Source organism: Sorex araneus, chromosome 1, assembly GCF_027595985.1.
Source record: "Sorex araneus isolate mSorAra2 chromosome 1, mSorAra2.pri, whole genome shotgun sequence".
In the NCBI taxonomy this organism is placed as follows: domain Eukaryota; kingdom Metazoa; phylum Chordata; class Mammalia; order Eulipotyphla; family Soricidae; genus Sorex; species Sorex araneus.
In genome coordinates this window covers 191,673,322-191,688,098 of record NC_073302.1, presented here as the reverse complement: position 1 = coordinate 191,688,098, position 14,777 = coordinate 191,673,322, and the positions used below count along the sequence as shown (strand labels likewise).

The window sequence follows — 14,777 nt, the reverse complement described above, 5'->3', positions numbered from 1 at the left end:
TTATATTCCACAAATGAGTGCAGTCCTTCTATGTCTCTGTCCCTCTTTTTCTGACTCATTTCACTCATGATACTCTCCATGTCCACCCACTTAGAAGCAAATTTTATGACTTCATCTTCCTAACAGCTTCTAGCACTTAACATTTAAACAAGGTTTTTTTTCAAGGCAGAGAGGTAGCTTAATTCCAACAGATAAAATTACTACATAGATACTTAACATGCAAAGAACATTTTATTTCTTGCATGCTTATTGTTCTAATTTTGGGACCCACCCAATGATGGACCATTCTATTTCCTGGTCTCTCCTAGCAGTGCTTAGGGGAACTGCAAGATATGAAAAGCACGTGCTCTAGTCTCCCTGGCCAGAACAGATATTTTTGTCAAGGAGCAAAGACAGAAACCATCCACTTATTTGATAAAAGACATTTTTAAGGGGGCTGGTGCCATAGTAGAGGGAGCAGGGGGCCTTGCACACAGCGAGCCCAGCTTCTATTCCTGGCACACATGGTCCCCTGATGGCTGCGAGGAGTGATCCTAAAGCACAGAGCAAGGAGTAGTCCTGAGCACCATCTGGTATAGTCCAAAACCCAAAAGCAAACCAACATCCACCCCCATTTAAAAAAACTTTTTGTTATTGAATCACTGTGATAGACCCTTACAAAGCTGCTCATCATTGGATTTCATATAGTATTCTAACACCCATTCCTCCACCAATGTACATTTCCCAGAACCAGTGTCTCCAGGTTCCCTCCTATCACCCCTACCTGCTTCTATGGCTCGTTCTCTCTCTCCCCCCTCTTTCTCACCCTCTCTCCCTCTCCCCACCCTCTCCCCCCCAACATGCACACAACATTGTGGTTTGCAATACTGATACTGAAAGGCTATCAAGAATATCCCTTACCTACTTCTAACCCTTGGATCTTGCCAGTGTGATCATTCCCAGCTATTATTGTCATACTGGTTTCTTCTTTATCTTACCTCCCCTCAGCCCCACATGCACTTATAGTTAGTTCCAACCACTGACCAGTCCTCCTAACCCCTGTTTTCCCTGGCCATGGATATTAGTCTTCTACTACATGCCACAAATGAATGCAGTCATTGTCTCCGTCCCTCTCCTCTGACTCATTTCACTCAGCATGATACTCTTTACATCCATCCATTTCTAACAAATTACTGAGGGCAAGTAGCTCAAAGGGCTGAAGTGCATACTTTTCAGGCAGAAGTCCCTGTTGCATCAGTGACACCTCATGTCTTCCCACCCCTGCACTGGAAGTGACCCCTAAGCAGTGAGTCAGGAGTAAACTCCCAGAACACTGGGTGTGTCCCTTTTTCACCCTGTCACACCCAAAGAGTGTGCTGCTAGATCTTTTTCAATGACTTTTAATTCAGGACTCTTGGAACAATTTTATTTAATTCTGAAGAGTAATTTTTATTAGACTTGAAAAGTAAAAATGCTTTCTGCAGTGAACATAACCCTTTTTAATGTTTTTCTGCAGAAGTCTATACACACTCAAAAAAATTATTCTACCAACATGTAAGAAGGAACAAATGCAGGAATGGGTCTTGTGCAATACTTCCAACAGCTAGAAAGATATCTGATAGAACAGATGTTCAAAATCAAGTAACTGCTCACGGGAAAAAAAACTGTTGACCATTCTTGACCTGCCAAAAGCTAGGTGGCTCCTGGAGGGGTAGGGGTGGGCTGAGGAACTGTGTCATGTTCATCCCTGCATCTTCATTTAATACTTAGTAAGCAAGTACTCAATAAAATCAGCTATTGCCAAGAAAGATACTACACCAACAAGACTATTTCCAAGATAATATGTGGTAATAGTGTCCTACCTCATTAACTTGATGGTAAAAATTGGAAAAGGCAGTTAAGGAATGGCAAATAATATTGGGGGGGGTTGTTTTGTTTGGGGGTCCACACCTGGTGATGCTCAGGGGTTATTCCTGGTTCTGCACTCAGGAATTACCTTCGGCAGTGCTCAGGTAGCTATTTGGGATGCTGAAGGTCAACCCAGTTCAGCTATGTGCAAGGTCGAACTATACTATCTATCCTATCGCTCTGTACTATCTCTCCAGTCCTATTAACTATAGTTACTTTTTATGTTCACTACAAAAAAGGCCAAACAATAAGATTATATAACTTTTGGGGCTGGAGCGATAGCACAGCAGGTAGGGCATTTGCCTTGCACACGGCCGACCCGGGTTCGATTCCCAGCATCCCATATGGTCCCCTGAGCACCGCCAGGGGTGGTTCCTGAGTGCAGAGCCAGGAGTAACCCCTGTGCATCGCTGGGTATGACCCACAAAGAAAAAACACATCTGGAATAATAGGAATATATCCTAATAATGTTTGTAATTACTAAGATGAGTTTATAGGAAACAGAATCAACAGTATATAATGCATAAACATCCTTTCCACCATCTCACTGGAATATTAAAACACTTAAATCAAGAATCTCTAAACAAAGCAGTATATTGCAAATTTAAAAAAAAGAAAAGGAAGTCTCTTTTTATTGCAACACTAAACAGGAATACTTCATCTCAGAAACAAAACCTAAGCCCTTCACAGAAGAAATAGCATTTTAACATAGTTTAATGTTGAATATTTATTAAGAATCTAAATCTAAAAAATATTTAAAAACTCTATGACAGAGATGTGGTTTAGCATCCCTTGCATGTGTGAGGCTATGAGGAAGATGCCAGGTACCAGAAAGGAAAAAATGAAAAACTAAGTTTGTAAAACAGAAGCTAAAATTAAAATTGTGCTTTTTAAGTCAACTGACTTTGAAAACAAATAAAAATCCCTAACCTTGGGTCAGAAAGCATTACGCAGGGTTAGGGCATACGCCTTATATGTGGCCGACCCTAGTAAGTATGATCCTGGGTACCAAGCATACGGTTCTCTACCCCTCCTCTACACCCTCCCCTCCGACCCCCTCGACTCTGCCCCAGCACTGCCAAGTGCAGCCCTAGCAATTCCAGGCACTTCCCAATGGACTGCCGTCCTGGCTGGCCAAAATTCACTCAGCGGGACCCTGTGTGAATTTTGAGCACCACTAGGCAGGTTCCCCCCAGATCCTAACTTTTTTCATAAGAATGGTCTCCATATTTTTGATGTCCCTCCCTCTTTTTTCATTACCTTTAAGTTTCACTGCATTCCTCTGTAAAAGAATCCTCTATGTGGACCTTCTAAACCCCACTAAAAACAACACAAGTTATTCCTCTCATTAACAAAAACCAGGTAAAAAATGCTCACAAATATATTGTCTTGAAATGAAGGAGAAAATGAACATCAGTTGTTTCTAATTTTAAATACTACTCACGACTATGTAATTTCTAAAGCCAGAACAACACTGCAGATTTGGGGAAGAGCTATAATAACTTACAGGGTTTGTGAAGAAATAGGGAAAAGTTCCAGTTGTACAGAGTTCCAGGGGAGCATAACCTTGGAGTCGTGTTCAGTCTTTAAGTACCGGCTGCAGGTTCCTAGTGCAATCTTCTCAATGCATACTCCCCTCTGTGGTTTCTACTTGCGTGTGGATCTTGCTGCAATCTTTATAAGTCCTGACCTTTAGCCCCCCATGACTCTGCACTCACCTTAGCTCTTCCTCTGGTCTCAAACTATCAGGATGATCCCGTCTTCTCCTGTAGAGTCCTGACTGTGAAAGCTCTTTGAGCTGTAACGTAGTCATACTTCTCTACTCTCAATTATAGACACTAAAGCATTCGGGCTGGGACTCGGAAAGTCTGTCCTTCTCAGTGGCGCCTCGGCACACCTGAGCAGGAGACAGAACCTGCAGGCAGCTGCCCTGAAACACACAGCTTCCGGTTTCTCTGGGCACACACCTGCCAGCAAGGCTGGGCTTGTCTTATCTCTGGGCTGTGAACTGGGAGGGGAGTCAGTGACCCAGGAGCTCCGTATTCTACTAATAAGCACAAGTTAACTGTTGCAAGTAATCACACAATTCTTTTATAAATCTTTCCAACAATAATTTGCACTGACAATTCTTTGCACACAAAAAAAATTTGCACTAAAAGCTGTAAGCAAATGACTTCAGGAAGGCCCTGCTTCATTTTATTTGCCAGAAAACCCATTAACACAAGCAGCTGTCAATACAAAAAGTGTCTGGTCATCATGAACTCCTGGCATAATTTCCTTTAAAAAAAATTTTTAAAAGTCCAACTCTAAAAGGAAGCAATCCAATTTCTCTCTCACCACTCTGCTTAAGTCCTCTTTAGAAGGAAAACTTTTCCCCATTAAATATTACTAAAAATTCCTACCTGAAAGAAATGTGGTATCTCCCATTCAATAATTTCTTAATCTATTAGATTTGATCCCAGGCACCATACATAGTCCCCTAAGCATCTCCAAGGGTCACTCCTGAACACAGAGCCAAGAACAGTCCCTGAGCACCACCAGGTATAGTCCAATTCTCATTTCAGCCAAATAAAACAAGAGTTAATATAGTTCCCTTTCAAAAAAATATCTGTATTATCGGGCCAGAGAATAAATAGGAAGAAAAATCAAAATAAATCAATATCTGTATTGCAAATATAAAAGTCAAGGCACCGCAAAAGAAAAGCCTCAGGGCTATCTTTTCTAATGGCTCCAAGAGAAAATGGATTGCTTTATATAGCAGCTATCAGTATATAATGTATACTTTTAAAGGCTATAGGGGGAAATTAAAAATGCGAGAAAGCTAGAGAGACAATACAGTGGATAAGGCACTTCTCTGGCATGCAGCAGACCCAGATTCAATCCCTGGCACTACACTGTCCCCTGAAGAATGATCCCTGAGCAGAGCCACGAGTAATCCTAAGCACATCCAGGAGTTATGAACTACAGCACTTGCAAAAACTGAGTGCTCCAGTCCACTGAGCAGTATCTACAACCCTGCCCCAATGTTCTTTTACATAGTAATACAACTGTTTTATTGAAGTACACAGCATGCTATTTTAATCTTGTCCACACAAAGGCATTTTGAACCTAAGTTGAATCTAATAAACTAGGTTTTAGATTATTTACAAAAGAAAAGATTAGTACACAGAAACAATCAAAAGTCACTAAGTTCAGTCCCTTGACTAATTATTATGGATATCAGCTTTGTTTGAGAGCCAATCAAATGTGTGAATGATCACATTTAATTTTCATCTCAATTTTGTAATTCCTGTATCATCATAATTCCCATATGCAGTTTTCTTTTTGTGGGGAGCAGCAAGACTCACTGTAGTGCTCGAGGGCCATGCAGTGCCAGGGTTCCCAACATCAGAGCTTTTATTTGGGATGTGGGGACAACTTCCAGCCATGCTTGGGGCTCCTCTGGTTCCTGTTCCAGGACCAGGGACCAAACTGCATGCAACTTATGACCTCTAGTCCCTTGAACTTCTTCCCTGGAACTCAAGAACTTCGTAGGTTTCAATAAATTAAATGTCTTTGTTTTTGGTCTGGGGACTCAGAAGCTCCTCCTGGCTCAGTGACAGAAGTCACTTCTCACTTTGCTTGGGGAAACAGTAGGTACTACTGTTTGAACCCAGACCTCCTGCATGCAAAGCATGAGCTAGTCTAGTCCACATATCTGGGGTCCAGCTTTCTCTGGGCCCAGTAAAATGTCGTGACCAAGAAACACAATCAATGCATGACTCTTAGGGGTCTAGGCTCAAAGGGCTGGAGTGCTGACCGAGACAGAGGCTCAGTTTCATGTCTGACACTACCGGAGCCCTACAAGTAAGTCCCCAGCACCACACAGGCATGCCCCTCACCCCAAAAGCAGTAAAGTATGGTCCTATGTCATTCTGTTCTCATCATTTGTTCCTGGACCCCAAAATACTTTCTTCAAAAATAATCAAAAGGTCCATTCTAAACTAGAATGGCATCTTGCTAAAAATTTACCGGCCCAGGGAGACCCTGTACAAGAGGGAAGGCACATGCCTTCCATGAGACCGCTTTAGTCCTTTCTAACTGTGGTTCTAACCCCAAGTACTGCATATAGTCCCAAAAGGCACTACAGGGGTCATTTCTGAGCACAGAGCCAGAAACAGTGCCCTACACCAGCGGGTGTGGCCCCAAAATCCAAAAAAGAGGGCTTTTATGTACCAAGAACTGTTATGAACACTTTACATATTTTTATTAAATTTCTTGTGATGATCCAGTAATGTTAGTATCTTATTTTAACGATAAAACTAATGTCACGTAAGCAATTTCCCCAACATTATAACTTACTATGTGCTTGAGTAAAAATTTGAAACCTATCCCTTGATACTGTTTTAATCCTTTTGACTTTTTATTCCTATTGGGTCCTCCAAGCAGAGCTCAAGGGGCACTGGGGCACTCCTAGTGAAAATCACGGGCTGATTGTTCAGTGTGAGGGCTCAGTGATGCTGGGACCAACAAGGCCACTTGACAATGCTTGTAGGTCAACAGAGTTACACCTGGCGGTGCTAAGGAGAACACATTTCAAAAGTGGGGTCATGCACATCTCCCTTTGTATTCCAGAAAAATGACTAGTCTCCTCAGGAACAGAAGAGAGCTTACAATAAAAAAAAAAAAAATCTCAAAATTTGAATAAAGTGAGGCACAATATTGCATCCCAGATTTGATGACAGAATAGAAAAAAGGGCATAAGTATAATGCAAGATTTTTTTTTCTTTTTTTTTAAATTTATTTATTTATTTATTTTTTAAATTTTATCACCATGTGGAAAGTTACAGAGTTCTCAGGTTTATGTCTCAGTTATACCGTATTCAAACACCATCCCTTCACCAGTGCCCATATTCCACCACCAAAATCCCCGGTATGCCCCCCGCCCCCACCCCAACTGTATAACTGATGAACCTCACTTTATTTTCTCTTCACCTTGATTACGTTCCGTATTTCAACATAAAACTCACTATTGTTGTGGGAGTTATATCCCCAAACAAGATAGCCCTAATAAGGAGGCATTTGATAATTAGTTTTCCATTCAAAGACTGTATGTTTTCAGGTTTTAGAAAAGGTCGCGTGGCCGCTAGTGCGGCCGCGCGGCTCGGATCTGTCCCAGTCCCGAATCCTGGAGCCGTGTTAGTTGCTGCTCAGTGGCGCCGGGGTTCCATCCGGAGAAGGTGTGCTGGCGGCACCTCCTCCCTCCGGCCCCCCGGTGTTGCTGGCCCCGAATCGGGTCCGGAGCATTATAATGCAAGATTTTAATAAGAGGAAACTGGGTGAGAAGCCTATGGGGAATCTGAAATCTCAATCCCTGCAACTCTTTGTTTTTTTTTTTTTTTTTGCTTTTTGGGTCACACCCAGCTATGCTCAGGGGTTACTCCTGGCTTTGCACTCAGGAATTACTCCTGGCGGTGCTTGGGGGACCATATGGGATGCTGGGGATCGAACCCGGGTCGGCCGCGTGCAAGGCAAACGCCCTACCCGCTGTGCTATCGCTCCGGCCCCCCTGCAACTCTTTGTAAATAAACAATAAAAGTTTATTTTTAAAAACTCATAAACTAAAATTCTGTATAATAGAGCTGGCATCTCCAAATCTCCAATAACAGTAATGAAAAGCACAGGTAAAGAGCTTTCTTCCAAAGCTAAGAGATATAATAAACCAAAGGTATTATTCCTAGAGTCCAGACTTGAGGAACTAAGGATGGCTCAACGGGGCGGAGAACACACTATGCACGCGGGAACCTCAACTTTAACCCCAACACTATACAGTCCCCTCAAACACAGCTGGGTATGAGCCCCCTCACAAAAGGAGGGCAGACTGGGAAATGCTGGGTATTAACCCCAAGTGTTTTAGGCTTTTGCCCCTTATTCTCCTCCCAGAGAAGCTTACAGTGTTCTTTCGAGGATGCCTAGTCACCTGAGTTTATGTTTAACCTTTCCTTTGTGTTTTACCCATTGTTGTCACAGTTCCCCAAGTCAGTCTTGATTACTTATAAGCCAAAGCTTCCTGGTAATTCTGGACTTTGTATTTGTAGTGAGTTACTTGCTTTTCTATTTCCCCTGTAGCCTTTTCATGTTTTACTATAGAGCAATGCTGTTCTTTTCTTAAACCCAGAAAGACCATTGCTGCTGTGCTCCTAATATTTGGGAGTTGATTGACTCTGAAATATATCTATCCTGGACATCTATCATAATTATTTGACTCAGGCTTCGGTTTCTTTAGTTCCTACTACCCCAAAAGGGAGGTCCCATGGTGGGATTGGGATAGATCTGGGGCGAGTGATGAAGCTAACCCGTCATCAAAATGGGATGGAGAGTCTAGAAAGCATAAATCCATGGTCCTGATGCAAGCTGTTATGACTTAGACAGGATCCCCATGGGAAAGGACAAGTTGAATAGGCCTGAGGACTTAGTCTGAAACTTATGGAAAAAGCCTTGCTTACTCTCAGAGAACTAAGTTCGGGATCTTTATCTCTTACTGTGACTATCCAAACAACTACAAGCATTGATAAGAAGTAGACTTAGTTGTTTGATTGTTTAACATAATTGTTTGATATATATACAAATAGGGGAAAGAGAAAAGCAACATAGTAGTCCCTGGGAGACAGAGCATCTCCTTGAGCTAATCTCCCCCAGAAAATTGTCCCTGCTGGAATGTTTTACCTCTGTCAATCACACGGACATGCAGTCCTATACTCAGACCTCTTCAGATGTTCTTTATAGAACATGGATGCTAGCAGCTATGCATTAAATGGGCCATTTTCATCACCAGTCTGGAGTCCCTCATCTCTTTGTCTCTCTGCTGGGGAGGCCTGGGGAGGCCTGGAGGCAGCTCTCGGCCACTGAACACACGGTCACAGCACCCGTGTTGCAGCATCCCCACGCTTTGTGAACTCACAGGGAAATGCACTCTAGTGAAGGGAAGGGTGTTGGAACATTGTATGACTAAAACCCAATCATGGACAACTTTTAACTGTTTATCTCGCAGTGATTTAATTTAAAAAAAAGTGGGCAGACTTTGTTTAGATCCTATGTCAAAAAGATCAACTATAAAAAGATAGTCTTTTTTTTTTATAATTTATTTATTTTTAATTAGAGAATCACCGTGAGGGTACAGTTACAGATTTATATACTTTTGTGCTTATAATTCCCTCATACAAAGTTCGGGAACCCATCCCTTCACCAGTGCCCATTCTCCACCACCCGTAAACCCGGCGTCCCTCCCACCCTCCCCAATCCCATCTCCCCCCCACCCCACCCTGCCACTGTGGCAGGGCATTCCCTTCTGTTCTCTCTCTCTAATTAGCTGTTGTGGTTTGCAATAAAGGTGTTGAGTGGCCGCTGTGCTCAGTCTCTAGCCCTCATTCAGCCCGCAACTCCCTTCCCCCACATGGCCTTCAACTACAATGTAGTTGGTGATCGCTTCTCTGAGTTGCCCTTTCCCCGGAACGTGAGGCCAGCCGCGAAGCCATGGGGTCAACCTCCTGGTACTTATTTCTACAGTTCTTGGGTATTAGTCTCCCACTCTGATATTCTATATACCATAGATGAGTGCAGTCTTTCTATGTCTGTCTCTCTCTTTCTGACTCATTTCACTCAGCATGAAACTTTTCATGCCCATCCACTTAACTACAAAATTCTTGACTTCCTTTTTTCTAACAGCTGCATAGTATTCCATTGTATAGATGTACAAAAGTTTCCTTAACCAGTCATCCGTTTTGGGGCATTCGGGTTTTTTCCAGATTCTGGCTATTGTAAACAGTGCTGCGATGAACATACATGTGCAGATGTTGTTTCGATTGTACTTAAAAAGATAGTCTTAAGACAAGAAAGAATTTTTTATTATGGACTAAAAATTAAATAATGTCAAATTATCAATTTTTAGATGTAATAACACTGTAAAGAACACATAAATATATAACAAAAAACATGCATAAAAGTGACACATAGAAATTTAGGAAAGTTATTTCCTCATGGAGGAAGAGCAAGAAAATAGAAATTAATTGGAACAGGAAAATGTACCAAGAGATTTTAACTGTATTATAACTGTATTAGGAATGCAGCCGACCTGGGTTTGATTCCTCCATCCCTCTCGGAGAGCCTGGCAAACTACCGTGAGTATCCTGCCTGCACGGCAGAACCTGGAAAGCTACCTGTGGCGTATTTGATATTCCAAAAACAGTAACAACAAGTCTCACAATGGAGACGTTACTGGTGCCCGCTCAAACAAATCGATGAACAACAGGACAACCAAATCAATGAACAACAGGACAATAGTGCAGTGCAGTGCTTGGAATTAATGTTTTATTTCTTACGTAGATGATAGATATTTGAAAGCACTATAAAAAAAATCCACTAAAAAAATCTTTTACCTTACGTTAAAGGTAAGATTCTGCTTTGATGAGGCCGGAGCAATAGTACAGTGGGTAGGGTGCTTGCCTTACACGCAGATGAGCCAGATTTGATCTGGGGCATCCCATATGGTCCCAGAGTCTGTGAGGAGTGATTCCTGAGTGCAGAGCCAGGTATGGTCCCAAAATGAAACAAACAAGAAAAGAGCAACTTTTAAGCCTCAAAATTCCAAAGCACTGTTTCTGCCCTTAAGTGGCTCCTGAAGGCATTATAGGAACCGGCTTCAGCACATTCCAGTTTAAAGGAAGGCACTGAGGACTACCTCATAAATGTAACCCATTGTGAGACAGGGGTGAGAGTGTGAGTACCCACCACCAATAACTAAGCAGTATTAAAAAAAATATTTTTAGAACACAAGGAGAGGGGCTGGAACAGGTAGGGCTCTTACTGTGCACATGGCTGGTCCAGCCTTGATCCCCAGCATCCTATATAGTCCCGAGCCTGAGCACAGAACCAGAAACAAACCCTGAGCACTCCTTGGTAAGGTCTCCAAAGCAAAAACAAACCAAAACAGAACGTAAAGACAGTGGTAGAAAACAGTCTGGGATACTTTGGTGGTAGTGAGGTACAGTAACTGTATATCAAAACCATAAATGTTAACAATGCTGTTACCATGTTAAGCTATAATAATTTTTAAAATGAAAAAGCCAGAAAATATCTTAGATTTCTAAAACTGGATCAAAAAACCCATAATGGGGGACTGGAGAGATAGCACAGCGGGTAGGGCGTTTGCCTTGCACGCGGCCGACCCGGGTTCAAATCCCAGCATCCCATATGGTCCCCTGAGCACAGCCAGGGGTGATTCCTGAGTGCAGAGCCAGGAGTAACCCCTGTGCATCGCCAGGTGTGACCCAAAAAGCCAAAAAAAAAAAAAAAAAGAAAAAAAAACCCATAATGCTAGAAGCAAAGAGATGATATCAAATCTTTATCTTACACCAATCACAAAAATTAACTCAAAATGGATTAAGAACTTATTTATAGTTTTAATTTAGTATTAAGTTATTTCATATTTAAAACTACAAAACTCTTATGTGAAAACACAGGGGAAGATCAACTTGATACTAATCTTCACAATGAAAAGCACAAGCAATAAAAACAAAAAACCTGAGGGAACACATCAAACTAAAATAAGCTCTACAGAAGAAACTATAATCATACAATCGACAAAAAATGCAGTCAAAAAAATGAAAAGGAACATACAGGGTTGGGGATGTGATGTACAGAAGTTGTCTTGTACCAAAAGGCCCTATATTCAATTCCCAGCACTATCTAAAAAATAAAAAATAAAGAGTGCCCTCTACTCTTTAAAGAAGATCCTGGAGGCCTTCTAATCACTTTGGCACCCAACAGCTTCTTATAGAAATGCATCTAGACTGTGAACTGAGCTACAACCCCATGCCATCCCAGGAGGGAACGCTTTTTCTCTCTTGACCATTTCTTTTGGAGGGGAACAGCAGCAGCAGCGGCACCCACGTGGCGACCGCCATCTTCTAGAACCTACTACCCCGAGGTACGAGTTTGCAGTGACGTGGCGCACAAGAGATCTTGGGATGGGGGTGTTACTGGCACGCTCTCCGCCCAGATGAGATCCGGAGCAGCCACACACAAAAATGTGAACTGAGCTAAAATATCAGAAAGCCAAAACCGCGCGGCCGTGACATATTCTTCATTCTCAGCAATGGAAAACAAATTATCAAGTGATACCTTTTCAGCAGGTTTGATTGTTGGGAGAAAATTCTAAACAGTAATAGTATTCTGTTGTAATATTGAATGTATTCAAAGTATAGAGAGAATAAAGTGAAGATCATTAGCCACACAGGTGTGGGGGTGGGAGGGGGGTATACTGGGGTTCTTGGTGGTGGAACATGTGCACTGGTGAAGGGATGGGGATCTGATCATTGAGTGACTGAGACTTGAACCTGAAAGCTTTGTAACTTTTTCATGGCGATTCAATAAAAAATTTTAAAAAGATAAATAAAAATTAAAAAAAAATAGTTTCCCCACTAGAGAAACCTATGTTCCTTCTGAACATGTCTGTCTATCTCTCACCGGTCAACTTTCTCAAAATGAAATAATTTTACTATAAAAAACACCATGGAGAAAAGACTACATATTAAATTGGAGTAAACATTTCTAATCCATCTATCTTACAAGGAGTTAATATCCAAATTACATAAGGAGCTCAAACAACTCAAGAAGGAAAAAGTCTGATCTGAAAATGGGCAGAGGTGTCAGATAATAGTGCAGACTTTGTGGTACCTGCCTTGCATGCAGCCGACACTGACACATATAGTCTCTGAACACCAAAAGGAGTAACACCAAGGACCGCTGGGTGCAGCATCCCCCACTCTTTCCACCCTCAGCACACAAAAAAAGCAGAGAATCTGAATAAAGAGTTTTCCAAAGAGGCTTACAAAAGACCAAATACCACTTATCATCAGGGAATTAAAATGAAACCAAAGAGATACGCTCTGGCTACCACTGAGTTTTGCTAACAATTATTTTATTTTTTAATTTGCCCTGCCAGTGATTGAACCCCAGGTCTCACAAATGCAAAGTAAGTGATTCTATCACTGAACTGTACGTTCAGCCTAGAAAAAATTTATTCTTAAACCTAGCTAGAGAAGATGCTTAATGGTATATAATCATAATTCCTTAATAACACCATACTGTTTAAAGCATTTTATGGGGCAGGAGCGATAGTATAGTGGGTAGGGCATTTGCCTTGCATGCGGCCAACCCGGGTTGATCCCTGGCATCCCATATTGTCCCCCAGCATGCCAGGAGTAACCCCTGAGCATTGCTGGGTGTGACCCAAAAAGAAAAAAAAATTTATGAAGAGAAAAAAGGGTATAGAAAATTATTCATTTTTAAATAATCACCCATTTATTTATCCCAATTTAAAGAGCTAAAATACATCTTCATTGATACCAATAAATCCTCTACATAAAACTTTATATATGCACAGAAAAGTATGTTAGCAACTTACGTTTTCTCACCTTCTAAAACTCTACTTTTCTCTCCCAACATTGTTTCTGGTGTGACTTTGCATCTCTTATCTATGTATCCCTTTTTCACTCTGGTTGTCTTTTAACTACCTTAATCACTCCGTCAGACACTAGAGATTGGGAAGATAGCTCATCAGTTGGAGAGCATACTTTCAAATTCCCAGCACCTCATGGTTTTCAGGGCAGCACCAGGAACAACTCCTGAGCATTGGGAAATGAGTAATATCCCTAAACCCCAAACAACAAGAAAATAAAGAGGTTCTAGAGAGCTAGTCTGGTGTTATGGGCAGAGCAATAATACAGCACAGAGGGCATTTGCCTTGTACACAGTCGACCCAGGTTCAGTACCCAGCATACATATGGTCTCCCCAGCACTTACCAGGACTAACCCCTGGCATAGCTGGATGTGGCAAAAAAAAAAATAATAAAATAACAAAAAGAACAGTATTTTTTTTTTAATAACATGGTTGCAAAGACCATTCAATGGTCAAATTCATTGTAAATCTTTTCAAATATTCACTGTATCACTGTCATCCCGTTGCTCATCAATCTGCTTGAGCGGCCACCAGCAAAGTATCTATTGTGAGACTTGTTACAGTTTTTGGCATATTGAATGCCACGGGTAGCTTGCCAGGCTTTGCTGCGCAGGCGGGTTACTCTTGGTAGCTTGCCGGGCTCTCCAAGAGGGATATTTTTTGCATGCAAAAGATGTAGCTAGAGGGCTGGAGCAAAAGTAAATGAGTAGGGCACTGGCCTTACATGCAGTGGACAGTTTTGAACCCTGGCACTTCATGGTCCTTGAGCCCTACAGGAGTGATCACTCAGTGCAGAGCCAGGAGTAAACCCTGAGCACCCTGCAAAAAACACCAAACTAAACAAACAAAAAAGAATGGAGTTGGACTCTTTCCTTGATCATAGAAATTAATTCCAAATGGAACAAAAAAGTTATTAGGAGAAATAATAGGTGTAAAAGTTAATGACTTGGCAGTCACACCCAAAAACTGTCCTTGGTACCATGTAATCCCATCAATGGCCAAGATCCAGAGACTATAAATCAAAGCTCCTGAAGAGAGGGGTGCAGAATCTCCTTCTCCCGAGCCAGTCTGTCTTCACCGGTCCCCTCGAAGGGGAGAGGGTTGAGTTTCCCTCCCCGCCCCAAGCAGAGCCCCAGCAGCTGAAAACCTCCAGAACCCAGCCACAGTCATGCGCAAGGCCACTCTCCACATACTCGGACATGCCTCACGCACGAAGGAACTGGTAGAGGAACCCAGGCATGTGGAACCTAGGGTTGAGATCTCCAAGCATCCTCAGATTGGGACTGGGCCTCCTCAGCCCAGACCCCTCATTTCCTTGGCAGCTTGGCAGTCACACCCACAAACTGCCCCTGGTGCCATGTAATCCCATAAATGGCCAAAATCCAGAAACTGT

At 42.1% G+C, this 14,777-nt stretch overlaps 1 protein-coding gene across 2 annotated transcripts in view; it reads right to left on the bottom strand.

Moving 5' to 3' along the window:
• The window catches only part of LIMS1 (LIM zinc finger domain containing 1), a 122,157-nt gene that overhangs the window by 62,375 nt on the left and 45,005 nt on the right, over positions 1-14,777 (bottom strand). The window lies entirely within an intron of this gene.